Source organism: Panthera onca, chromosome B3 (genome assembly GCF_046562875.1).
Source record: "Panthera onca isolate mPanOnc1 chromosome B3, mPanOnc1 haplotype 2, whole genome shotgun sequence".
NCBI classification, from domain to species: domain Eukaryota; kingdom Metazoa; phylum Chordata; class Mammalia; order Carnivora; family Felidae; genus Panthera; species Panthera onca.
Genome location: NC_138344.1, coordinates 77,033,621 through 77,046,326, shown reverse-complemented (window position 1 = coordinate 77,046,326; position 12,706 = coordinate 77,033,621). Strand labels below are relative to the sequence as shown.

The window sequence follows — 12,706 nt, the reverse complement described above, 5'->3', positions numbered from 1 at the left end:
AAAGATTTGAACCAGGAATTATCTATAAACTTATTTATAAGAAGAGCTACAAGAGAGTGTGAATTACCAACCTCATTTAGTATGTTTTAACAAATTCCGGTCATTGATTGGAAGAGAGAGGGACATTAAGGAATGAATTGGAAGTTATTTACATTGATGCTTTCAGAAATTCTGAATCTTCCAATTCGTCTGAACTGTGTGGTGCTCAGAAATGGTATATTTCTCCATGTTAAAGGTGAGTGTACCTTCTTGCTTGAAGACGAAATAGAGGCCTCTGATTTGCACGAAAGCATGTCTCTTCCACAGGGTTTACCCTCACTACTCTTATTGATCACCAGGCCTGTAAGTACAAGGAAGCTACAACAGAGCATGACAGGGAAGTGTTGGACCTACTGAGAGAGCAAAGGAAGTATAGCTGAAATAATATTTAAGATGTAGCCATCAAATACTGGCAGGATCCTAGGGAATGTACATGGTCTGAGCAAGCAAGGGAAGAATTTTTAGTTGCATAATGGAGAATTTATAGATATGAGACACTCTCATGATACAAGATTTATCATCTTAGCAAGACATCCTCCAGAATATAGTATTAATATTCTGTTCTTGGAAATGGGAAAGCTCTTGATTGTTGGATAAAGTGATGGCTAAAAGTAAATAGAAATGCCAAATTTTCCATAAAAGACAGTGAAAGAAGAGATTAAAATTCTCAGAGAAATGGACATACTTTAATAAATATGCTACCTGAGGCAAAAAACCTCATCAGCTGTCTAAGGTGTAAGGTGGCTCAAAAGACACTTTCCTTTTTAAATTGAAGACGACACAAAAAAATGGCAAAATATCCCATTCTCCTGGATTGGAAGAACAAATATTGTTAAAATGTCGATATTACCCAAAGCAATCTACATATTCAATGCAATCCCTATCAAAATAACACCAGCATTCTTCACAGAGCTAGAACAAACAATCCTAAAATTTGTATGGAACCAAAACAGACCCCAAATAGCCAAAGCAATCCTGAAAAGGAAAACCAAAGCTGGAGGCATCACAATCCTAGACTTCAAGATGTACTACAAAGCTATAATCATCAAGACAGTATGGTACTGGCACAAAACCAGACACGTAAGCCAAGGGAACAGATTAGAGAACCCAGAAATGGACCCACAAATGTATGGCCAACTCATCTTTGACAAAGCAGGAAAGAATATACAATGGAATAAAGACAGGCTCTTTAGCAAATGGTGCTGGGAAAACTGGACAGCGACATGGAGAAAAATGAACCTGGACCACTTTCTTACACCATACACAAAAATAAACTCAAAACGGATGAAAGACCTAAATGTAAGACAGGAAGCCATCAAAAGCCTACAGGAGAAAACAGGCAAAAACCTCTTTGTCCTTGGCCACAATAACTTCTTACTCAACACATCTCCAGAGGCAAGGGAAACAAAAGCAAAAATGAACTACTGGCACCTCATCAAAATAAAAAGCTTCTGCACAGTGAAGGAAACCATCAGCAAAACTAAAAGGCAACCAACAGAATGGGAGAAGATATTTGCAAATGACATATCAGATAAAGGGTTAGTATCCAAAATCTATAAAGAACTTATCAAACTCAATACCAAAAAAACAAATATCCAGTGAAGACATGGGCAAAAGACATGAATAGACAATTTTCCAAAGAAGACATCGAGATGGCTAACAGACACATGAGAAAATGCTCAACATCACTCATCATCAGGGAAATACAAAACAAAACCACAGTGAGGTACCACCTTACTCCAGTCAGAATGGCTAACATTAACAACTCAGGCAACGACAGATGTTGGTGAGGATGTGGAGAAAGAGGATCTTTTTTGCACTGCTGGTGGGAATGCAAACTGGTGCAGCCACTCTGGAAAACAGTATGGAGTTTCCTCCAAAAATTAAAAATAGAACTACCCTATGACCCAGCAATTGCACTACTAGGTATTTATCCAAGGGATACAGATATGCTGTTTCAAAGGGGCACATGCACCCCGTATGGTTATAGCAGGGCTATCAACAATAGCCAGAGTATGGATAGAGCCCAAATGTCCATTGATGGATGAATGGATAAAAAAGATGTGGTATACATATACAATGGAGTATTACTCAGCAATCAATAAGAATGAAATCTTGCCATTTGCAATTACGTGGATAGAACTAGAGGGTATTATGCTAAGCGAAATTAGTCAGAGAAAGACAAATATCATATGACTTCACTCATATGAGGACTTTAAGACACAAAACAGATGAACATAAGGGAAGGGAAGCAAAAATAATATAAAAAGCAGGGAGAGGGACAAAACATAAGAGACTCTTAAACATAGAGAACAAACAGATGGTTGCTGGAAGAATTGTGGGAGGGGGCATGGGCTAAATGGGTAAGGAGCATTAGGGAATCTACTCCTGAATCATTGTTGCATTATATGCTAACTAACTTGGATGTAACTAAAAAATAAATTTAAAAAAAAGACACTTTCCTTTTTAACCAAAGCAATAATGAATGTTCTAGGGAAAGGGGCACCACCATCACTGAAAAGCTCAGTGGTAACTCATGGGTGTAGGACATAATAAGAAATGCTGTTTCAGAACAGGGATCCCTGAGAGCTGCGTGATTGATAGGATCCCTAAGTAATAGAGGCCAGATGGCAGTGCTTAAATTAGTGTGAAAGTTGAAGTAGCAGCCAACAGAACATGACCTTTCTAGAACGAAGGAAATGGTTAATAGATCACTGTGTCCCTGAGCAGAAAAAATGAGCTGCCAATAAACTGCTCAATCTAAATATTCAAAAAAATTAAATATACACTGCCAAAATACTGAAGGCAGTTGCCCCTATAAAAAACAGACTTTTGTGAAAAAACTGGTGGTTGTCAGAAGACAGTTGGGTGGGAAAATGGGTGAAATAGATAAAGAGGATTATGAAGTACAAAATAAATAAACTTAAAAATTTTCCAATTACAGGTATGAAAAGTACAGCATAGGAAATGCAGTCAACAAGATTGTAATAATGTTGTTTGGTGACAGATGATGACTACACTTATCATAGTGAACACTGAGTAATGTACAGAAGAATTGTTGAATCATTATGTTGTACATCTGAAACTAACATAAAACTTTATGTTAATTATATTTCAATAAAAAAAAATCTCCCTCAAAATAAAAATTATACATGTCTAAAATTAGAAGAATGATTAAATAAGTTTTGAAGCTACTAAATAAACAAAAACAAGAAACAAAATAACAACAACAAAAATACTCTCTTGCCCAATTCTTTGACTTGAGCCAGTTTCAACCTTGAAACTCATGGACACAGGAAGATGGAGTCCTAAGAGGAAGGTCTCTGTAACACCAGAGCAGGTGAATAGAATAGTGACTTTCCCATTATTTCCTCCAAAGGGACCTACAGCCACTTACTCAGATACAGTAGAAAAATTGAATACCCAACATTGTAAAGATAACTGAACACAGGGTCACAATATAGGGTCATATTGATTCACTATACAATGAGGGCATCATGTTAATCAAACCAGATGAAGAAGAAATGCTAAGTACACTGATGGCCTTGGTCAGACACATGAACTTGTGAGGGTAGCAGAAAAGAATTACATTAATTCTGGAGTCCACTATATGAGTACAGTTTTTAGGTGTCTAGTGGTCTGGGACCTACTGATACAATGCCTGCAAAGTAAAGAATAGATTATCAACATTCGTGCATTCTACCACTTAGAAGGAAGCTTCTGCTTCTAGATGAAGCATATTATATACAACTCAAAAGCTAAATGTGAAGACTTCTGGGATTTCCTTCAAGCTTTGGCTTTTCCAATAGAGCCAGATATTCCATTGAGAGCCATTTAGTGACTATTTCTTCAATACCTCAATTGCAACCTCCTGGGCTTACACTTCCCCATCTCTTCCCATATCCACATGGGTTGTAATTGCTATATTAAACCCTTAATTACCATAATACTTAAAGTGTCATGATACGATACGGAATAAAAGATAATGAAATCTAAGTCAGACTCAAAATTCCAAATAAAGCTAAAGCAGAGCTAAGCTATGTGTATTAGAAACGAATACTTTATTACAGGAGAAAATCTTCATGACTTTGGAGTAGCTAAAGATTTCTTAAACAGGGCACTGAAAACAATAACTGTAAGGTAAAATTTTAATTGGACTTCATTAAAATTATCAAAAGATAACTCCACAAATTAGGAGAAGATATTTTTCGATACCTGCATCCCACAAGAGACTTACATACATTTATTGGAAAAAGTCAGACAACCCAAATAAAGGGGGGGGGGGAGGAAAATGACTTAGGCAATTCTCAAAAGAGGGTATTTCAAATCACATATAGACTTACAAAAATGTAAATTATAAACAAAATTCCACACTACTGCAAACCCACTAAATGGCTAATGTTTTTAAACAAAACCAAGCGTTTTTGAGATGTAGGGCAAACGGAACTCTCATGGACTGCTGGTGGGGGTATGAGGTGATAAAACCATTTTGGAAAATTGTTTGGCATTATCCACTAAAAAAGTTGAACATACCTATGCCTTTAGACCATGGAACTCAACTCTGCTTTTTACCTGAGATGACACACTGGATAGAATAGTTATATGACACTCTCAATATCAGAGATCTTACCCAGTATCAAAAGTTACTAATAATTCAAAGGCTAGAGGTAACTGCAAGGTGCAAGCAAAACTTGAACTCCAAAACATCTTAAACATATTCAGTCATTTATTGGTGCCTAAGTCATTTATTGGGCTGGGGTTGTGCCAAGAAAAAAAGGAAGAGCCAGACATGGATGAGTTTTAGAATTACATATGGGGATCTGACAAAAAGCAACATATCTAGGGGCACCTGGGTGGCTCAGTTGGTTAAAGGTCTGATTCTTGATTTTGGTTTGAGTCATGATCTCTCACAGTTAGAGACACTGAGCCCTGAGCCAGGCTCTGTGTTGACAACAGGGAGTCTGCTTGGGATTCTCTGTCCCTCCTCTCTCTGTCTCTCAAAATAAATAAATAAACTTTAAAAAAAAGCAACATATCTAGTCCTTTGCAAAACCAGATTAAACCATGTTGGATTAATTTATTATTAATTTGTAATCAGAGAGAGGGAATGATCATAGAGAAAGGGGTCAATTTAACCAACTTAAAGTTTTTGGGTTTTTTTTAATGTTTATTTATTTTTGAGAGAGAAGAGCAGGGAAAAAGAGGGAGACAGAGAGTCAGAAGCAGGCTCCAGGCTCTGAGCTGTCAGCACAGATCCTGACATGCGACTCAAACCCACAAACCGTGAGATCATGACCTGAGCCAAAGTTGGACGCTTATCCAACTGAGTCACACAGGCGCCCCAAAGTTTTATAATTTTTTAAAAAAATTCTTTCAAAAGTCTTTTTTTAAAAAGTCGGTTAAATACATTGTATAAACTCAGGATTATGGAACAATTGCAAAAAAGAAATTTGCTTTGGTAGAGCCACTTAAAACATGTTTCTATTGCTTTTATTAGGGATTACAAATGGAGATCAGGGTGCATCATAGTCTCTTTAACTCATAGTCTCTAAGATTTGAAATCTTAAAGTTGCTGGATAACATAAAATATTTTTGATAAGTGAAGACACTAATGAAATAAATTATAAAACCTCATGATTAAATGAAAATAAGCAGAAAAAGGGAAGCCAGAACAGGGAAGGTCAGAGAAAAAAAATTACAAAAGTACACAATTCAATTTGTGTGTAACTGTCTATAACCCAGAAAAAAGAATTGTAGTAGTAGATTTTAATTGCCATTGCTGTTTGTTTTGTTTGCCATTCCTTCTCTCACCCTCAGGCCGAAGGCTGTGCTGTCACAACCAAAATATTTAAAAAGTTCTTACATATTTAATGATAACAGCAAGAAACACCCCAAAATACAATGTCCTGAATGAACATAAAACAATATGCTTCTAAAGAACAAGGAAAGAACAAGGTTCATGTTGTAGAGAGTAGCTTTCTGCTTCCCTGTATTATCACTCAAAAGCTCAGTCTCAGCAGCATAGAGCATGAACAACCAGATTAGCCATTTGTCATCTTTCAAACTCCTGAATGGATGACCCTTGCAAAGATGGAAAAACAACCTTGGTAAAACAGAGATAAGATGGTTGTTAAGAAGGGAGAGGGAGAATAGTTGTTAGGTTTGTTTGGTTGTTTGTTATTCCCCTTCCTCTGTACTAGAAAGAAGAAAATAATAGGAAATAAATTTATAAAAAAATATGTTTTTATTTTTATTTTTTAAAATATAATTTACTGACAAATTGGCTTCCATGCAACACCCAATGCTCATCCCAACAAGTGCCCTCCTCAATGCCCGTCACCCACCTTCCCCTCTCTCCCAACCCCCATCTTTGTTCTTTGCATTCAATGGTTTGCCTCCCTCCCTCTCTGTAACTTTTTCTTTCCCCTTCCCCTATGGTCCTCTTAATGTTAGGTACAATCATAATGATGGTAATCCTTCAATTCAAAAGGTGAAGGTACAGAAAAATAAGATCAAAATCTATGTAAACAGGAATATGATAAGCTATCAGTGCATTTATTTGCCTAATTGTGATACAGTGGGTAAAAGGTAAACCACTGAAATTGAGTAAAATTACCTTAGAATAAGGATCAGGAAGCCCTTACTCATAGTGGGTAGTAAATTTAAAGAACTATTTGTTTCAAGAAGTGGCAGTGGCAGGAAATTCAACTGGATTCAAAATGATTTTCATCAAATTGATTAAGGATAGAACTATACAAAGTTACTAAGAAAAACCGGGGCATGATTAAACTTTCAGTTCGAGTAAGGAAAACTAATCCATACCACTTAATGACGTAACTTGTTAATTGTTCACAACAGAATAATTGCTTGGAACTGAGATGTCTACTAGAAAGTCACCAGCCACATATGGCTGTTTAAATTTAAATTTAAATCAATCAAAATAAAATAAAATATTCAGTTCTTCATTTGTAATATACACATTTCAAGTTCTTAACAGCTTCATGATGTCGGTAGATGCGATATTGGACAGAATAGTTTATACACCATTTCCATTACCAGAGGAAGTCCTATTTTGCAGTGCTGGTAAAATGTCCTGTTTCAATACCTCTCATGTTACAATACTGTATTTTACATCTCACTAAAAAGAAATTCTGGTGTTAAATATGATGTTCCAAACCCAATTTCATAGGAAAATAAGTTCTGAGAAATGTGAAAAGAAGTTCCATGAAAAATAAGTGGTAAAAGTTCTACAGTAAAATATCTTGGGAAAATATTTCATGCAGTGGCCCACATTAGTTTCACAGAATATTGTACATTAGTATATTTGAAATGACACTGAAAAATTCTGGAGTAAATATACAAGCTCAACTTTTCTTACACAAATGTTCAAAAAGACAATTTTTTTTCTTAGACTTCTCCAGTGATTTTAATATCCAAGAAAATACAGAAAAATCTTATGGTATGAATCTTAAACCTATAAATCCAGATCTCATTATGTGTAAATTTATTCATATAACTTGTAAAGTTGGTTTTGTTCTCAAGTTATGACTTAATAAGAATGAATGAGTTATATAACTATCAGCTTATGATAATAACGGTACCTTTTTCATTTTACTTTTCACAACAATTATTCAGTATACAGATGTGGAGTCTTTCTTTTTTTTTTGAGAGAGAGAGAGAGAGAAAGAGAGAGAGAGAGAGAAAGAGAGAGAGAAAATGAGTGGGGGAGGGGCAGAGAGAGAGAGAGGGGACAGAGGATCTGAAGCTGGCTCCACACTGACAGCAGCAAGCCGAGCTGAATGCAAGGCTCCAACTCAAGAACCATAAGATCATGACCTGAGCTGAAGTCAGATGCTCAACTGACTGAGCCCCGAGGTGCCCCTACAGATGGTGAGTCTTATTTTAAAGATTCAGCATTCATTAACTTGCCCAAGAATAATGACAACACGCTATAGAAGGATTTATAGCAAAGTTGGCTTCAGTCTAAACATTGTACCTTTTACATTTAAAAAAAATTTTTTTTAATAGCTCTTCTTCCCCCCAATACCCCAAATTATGCCATAGACCAACAAGCAAAGCAGGTAAATGGACAATTTCTCAAACTGAATCTGCGATGGGTAACTCAGATCCCACCAATGATGGGAATAAATCCAATTCCACAGTGGTCCCCAAAGAGACTGCTATCATTGCACCAAATTCTGGCACAGGCTAAGCACTATGCTTCCTGATATAAAATATAAGATAACAAAACGTGATCTTTTACTTCAAAAGGACTTAAATCTTGAGAGAAGAAAGCTGAGATAACAAATTTACATGTAATTAATGGCATTCTTGATGTGTGGAAAGAAGTGTAAGCTTACCTTGAGGAGTCAGATATGATGGTATTGATGAGTTTTGACTGAGATAAAAAATATTTCTTGGATTCCTCATCAGACAACTGTTGGAGAGCTTGCAGTCATGAAGAAAGGCATCTGCAAAAGCAAAGTGGCATCAGAAAGCTGGCAAGTTTTGAGCAGAGCAACTACTTTGACCAAAACGTGAGTATAGATCACCTAGTTGAGATAGTCCTCTATAGGATGACATGAATATCACTTGTCATTATTTGTCATACTGAGCTGAGAGGCCACATAAGCAATTGAAAACAGAAATGGTACAATTTTATTTGTCTGTCAGAAGCATAACTCAGTATAGATTTTAAACTGATCAGAGAGCAAGAAGCAGGGAAATCGGTTACAAGACAATTCCAACAATTCCACTGAGTAATTTTGGATATGGATAATGACAAGTATCTAGACTAAGGTAGAGTCAACAGTAATAGAAAATATTTTTGAAAAATAAAAGATGCTGAGTTTTATGAAGGTGATTGTGGAACGTTCTTATGAAGATATCCAGTAGAAATTTGATTCAGAAGTCTGGTGTTTGAAAGAAAAGTTAACTCTAAAGATAAACTCTGAAGTCAATAATACTAATTTTCTAATGGCTAGTCAAGGGAGGTAACTTTGACCTCTTATTTCTCTCACTGAAGACTCCACTATTCTATCATTATCAAGACCATCAGTGGGCTTTGAAGATTCCACTTGATATTATACACATATTAGTATCAACCTTTTTATTAGAGTAAGGTCAGGTAAACATGAGTACAAGACTCTAAATATATGTTCTTCCCTGTCATAATATCACGGCTTTAAATCATCCTAATAAGTGATCATTACATAAAACTATCCAACCTAAAAAGCCAGATATTATTAAATTATCAAAAATTTCCAGTCTACACCTCCTAAGGACATTTTTCAAATCTTTACTGTTGTTTATACATCTAAGCAGATAATTGGTGATTAACTGGCCATTTGATCATTTTAAAAATTAGCATATTTTCAATGTTGCTGCCAAAGTCACTAAATTACATAAAGAAAACTACTTAATTGTAACCAAAGATTTCCACATCCACTTGAAAAAGAGTCACATACTATTTTGTATTATTTTTCATATTATGCTCAATTATATTTTTAAACCAAGTTAGGCATAAAAGGCAGGATGGAAACATTTTGAGAATATAAATTCATTTGAATAAGAACAAAATTTCTGCTAAGATTATGATATATGTTTTGAATACTGAGCAAAAACTCTAAGGATCAAGCCATGCTGGATATCAAATCAAAACTATAATGAGATATCACCTGTTATCTGTTAGGATGGCTATTATAAAAAAATGCAACAGATGACAAGTGTTGGTGAAGATGTGAAGAAATTGGCACCCTTGTACACTGTTGATAGAAATGTAAAATGGCACAGCTGCTATGAAAAATAGTATGGAGATTCCTCAAAAAATTAAAAATAGAACTACCATATGACCCAGCAATCCCACTTCTGCATACATATTCACAAGAATTGAAATCAGGACCATGAAGTGATATCTGCACTCCCATGTTCACAGCAGCTCTATTTTCAATATCCAAAATATGAATGGGTAAAGAAAATGTGATATATATATACATATACATACAATGGAAAATTATTCAACCTTAAAAAAGAAGACAATTTTTCCATTTGTGACATCGATGAATCCAGAAGACTTTATGTTAAGTGAAATAAGCCAGATACAGAAAGACAAATAGTACATGATCTCACTTATACATGTGGAATCTAAAACAGTCAAACTCATAGGAACAGACAGCAGCATGGTGGTTCCCAACTGCAGGGTTTGCAGAGAATGGGGAGATGCTGGTCAGGAGTACAGTTTCAGTAATTCAAGTCGAGTAGTTCTGAAGATCTAATGTACATTACGGTGAATATAGTTAATAATGCTTTGCTGTGTTTTTGAAATTTGTGAAGAGCGATCCCTATGAAAATAACACCAGCATTCTTCACAGAGCTAGAACAAACAATCCTAAAATTTGTATGGAACCAAAACAGACCTCAAATAGCCAAAGCAATCCTGAAGAAGAAAACCAAAGCTGGAGGCATCACAATCCTGGACTTCAAGATGTACTACAAAGCTGTAATCATCAAGACAGTATGGTACTGGCACAAAACCAGACACGTAAGCCAAGGGAACAGATTAGAGAACCCAGAAATGGACCCACAAATGTATGGCCAACTCATCTTTGACAAAGCAGGAAAGAATATACAATGGAATAAAGACAGGCTCTTTAGCAAATGGTGCTGGGAAAACTGGACAGCGACATGGAGAAAAATGAACCTGGACCACTTTCTTACACCATACACAAAAATAAACTCAAAACGGATGAAAGACCTAAATGTAAGACAGGAAGCCATCAAAAGCCTACAGGAGAAAACAGGCAAAAACCTCTTTGTCCTTGGCCACAATAACTTCTTAACTCAACACATCTCCAGAGGCAAGGGAAACAAAAGCAAAAATGAACTACTGGCACCTCATCAAAATAAAAAGCTTCTGCACAGTGAAGGAAACCATCAGCAAAACTAAAAGGCAACCAACAGAATGGGAGAAGATATTTGCAAATGACATATCAGATAAAGGGTTAGTATCCAAAATCTATAAAGAACTTATCAAACTCAATACCAAAAAAACAAATATCCAGTGAAGACATGGGCAAAAGACATGAATAGACAATTTTCCAAAGAAGACATCGAGATGGCTAACAGACACATGAGAAAACGCTCAACATCACTCATCATCAGGGAAATACAAATCAAAACCACAGTGAGGTACCACCCTACTCCAGTCAGAATGGCTAACATTAACAACTCAGGCAACGACAGATGTTGGTGAGGATGTGGAGAAAGAGGATCTTTTTTGCACTGCTGGTGGGAATGCAAACTGGTGCAGCCACTCTGGAAAACAGTATGGAGTTTCCTCCAAAAATTAAAAATAGAACTACCCTATGACCCAGCAATTGCACTACTAGGTATTTATCCAAGGGATACAGATATGCTGTTTCAAAGGGGCACATGCACCCCGTATGGTTATAGCAGGGCTATCAACAATAGCCAGAGTATGGATAGAGCCCAAATGTCCATTGATGGATGAATGGATAAAGAAGATGTGGTATACACACAATGGAGTATTACTCAGCCATCAAAAAGAATGAAATCTTGCCATTTGCAATTACGTGGATAGAACTAGAGGGTATTATGCTAAGCGAAATTAGTCAGAGAAAGACAAATATCATATGACTTCACTCACATGAGGACTTTAAGATACAAAACAGATGAACATAAGGGAAGGGAAGCAAAAATAATATAAAAACAGGGAGGGGGACAAAACATAAGAGACTCTTAAATAAAAAGAACAAACAGAGGGTTACTGGAGGGGTTGTGGGAGAGGGCATGAGCTAAATAGGTAAGGGGCATTAAGGAATCTACTCCTGAAATCATTGTTGCACTATATGCTAACTTGGATATAAATTTAAAAATAAATAATAAAATAAAAGAGAGGTGGTGTTGAGAAAAAAAATTTGCTAAGAGGATAATCTCAAATGTTCTCACCACAAACAAGGAAAGAAAAAGAAAGGGTAAACTATGTGAGGTGATAATTATATTAATTAACTTCATTGTGATGATCATTTCACTATATGTACATATATCAAATCACAATTTCTATCTGCCAATTATACCATTAAAAAGCTGAAAAATGTCAAATGATCAGTCAAGTTTGTAACATTTAAATTTTGAGGACTTTGAAAAATTACATTTGATGCAAATTAATGAAGTGTATAGCAATGTCTCATGACAGTATTCTTCATCAAAAAGTCATTTGTTCCTCTTGCACCTTTTTTGAAACAGTGTTTGAACACACCCATACATCCTAATATAGCTACATGGCTCCAAAAGGTTTTGTGATTTGCAAAATCAAAATAAAATTGCAACTAATAAAGATATTCAGAAGAGTATTTTAGGAGAAGTGAAGATAGTGCCAAAGGAGATTTTAAAATGCTTTAAACAGTGATAGTGTTATTGAAGTCAGCATAGAAACTTTCAGAATTACAATATTAAAGAATATAATACTTACTTGAACATGTTCCATTATGTTTGCTGTAGTTTTTTTTAGTATAATTTATTTAGAAATAAAATTGATAGCATACACCAAACTAGCAGCTAATAAGTTGCTGAATAGGCCTCTTCTGTCAAATTTGCTTATTAAACAGACAAGAAAGAGCTGAACCTAGCATATAATACATTTGCATGT

General features: G+C 35.6%; 1 long non-coding RNA gene across 1 annotated transcript in view; it reads right to left on the bottom strand.

The window, feature by feature from the left end:
* The window catches only part of LOC132668437 (uncharacterized), a 78,090-nt gene that overhangs the window by 50,996 nt on the left and 14,388 nt on the right, over positions 1-12,706 (bottom strand). Inside the window, exon 2 of the long non-coding RNA XR_009605575.3 lies at positions 8,400-8,510. This is a non-coding gene — a long non-coding RNA (uncharacterized LOC132668437). The remainder of the gene's footprint in view (positions 1-8,399; positions 8,511-12,706) is intronic.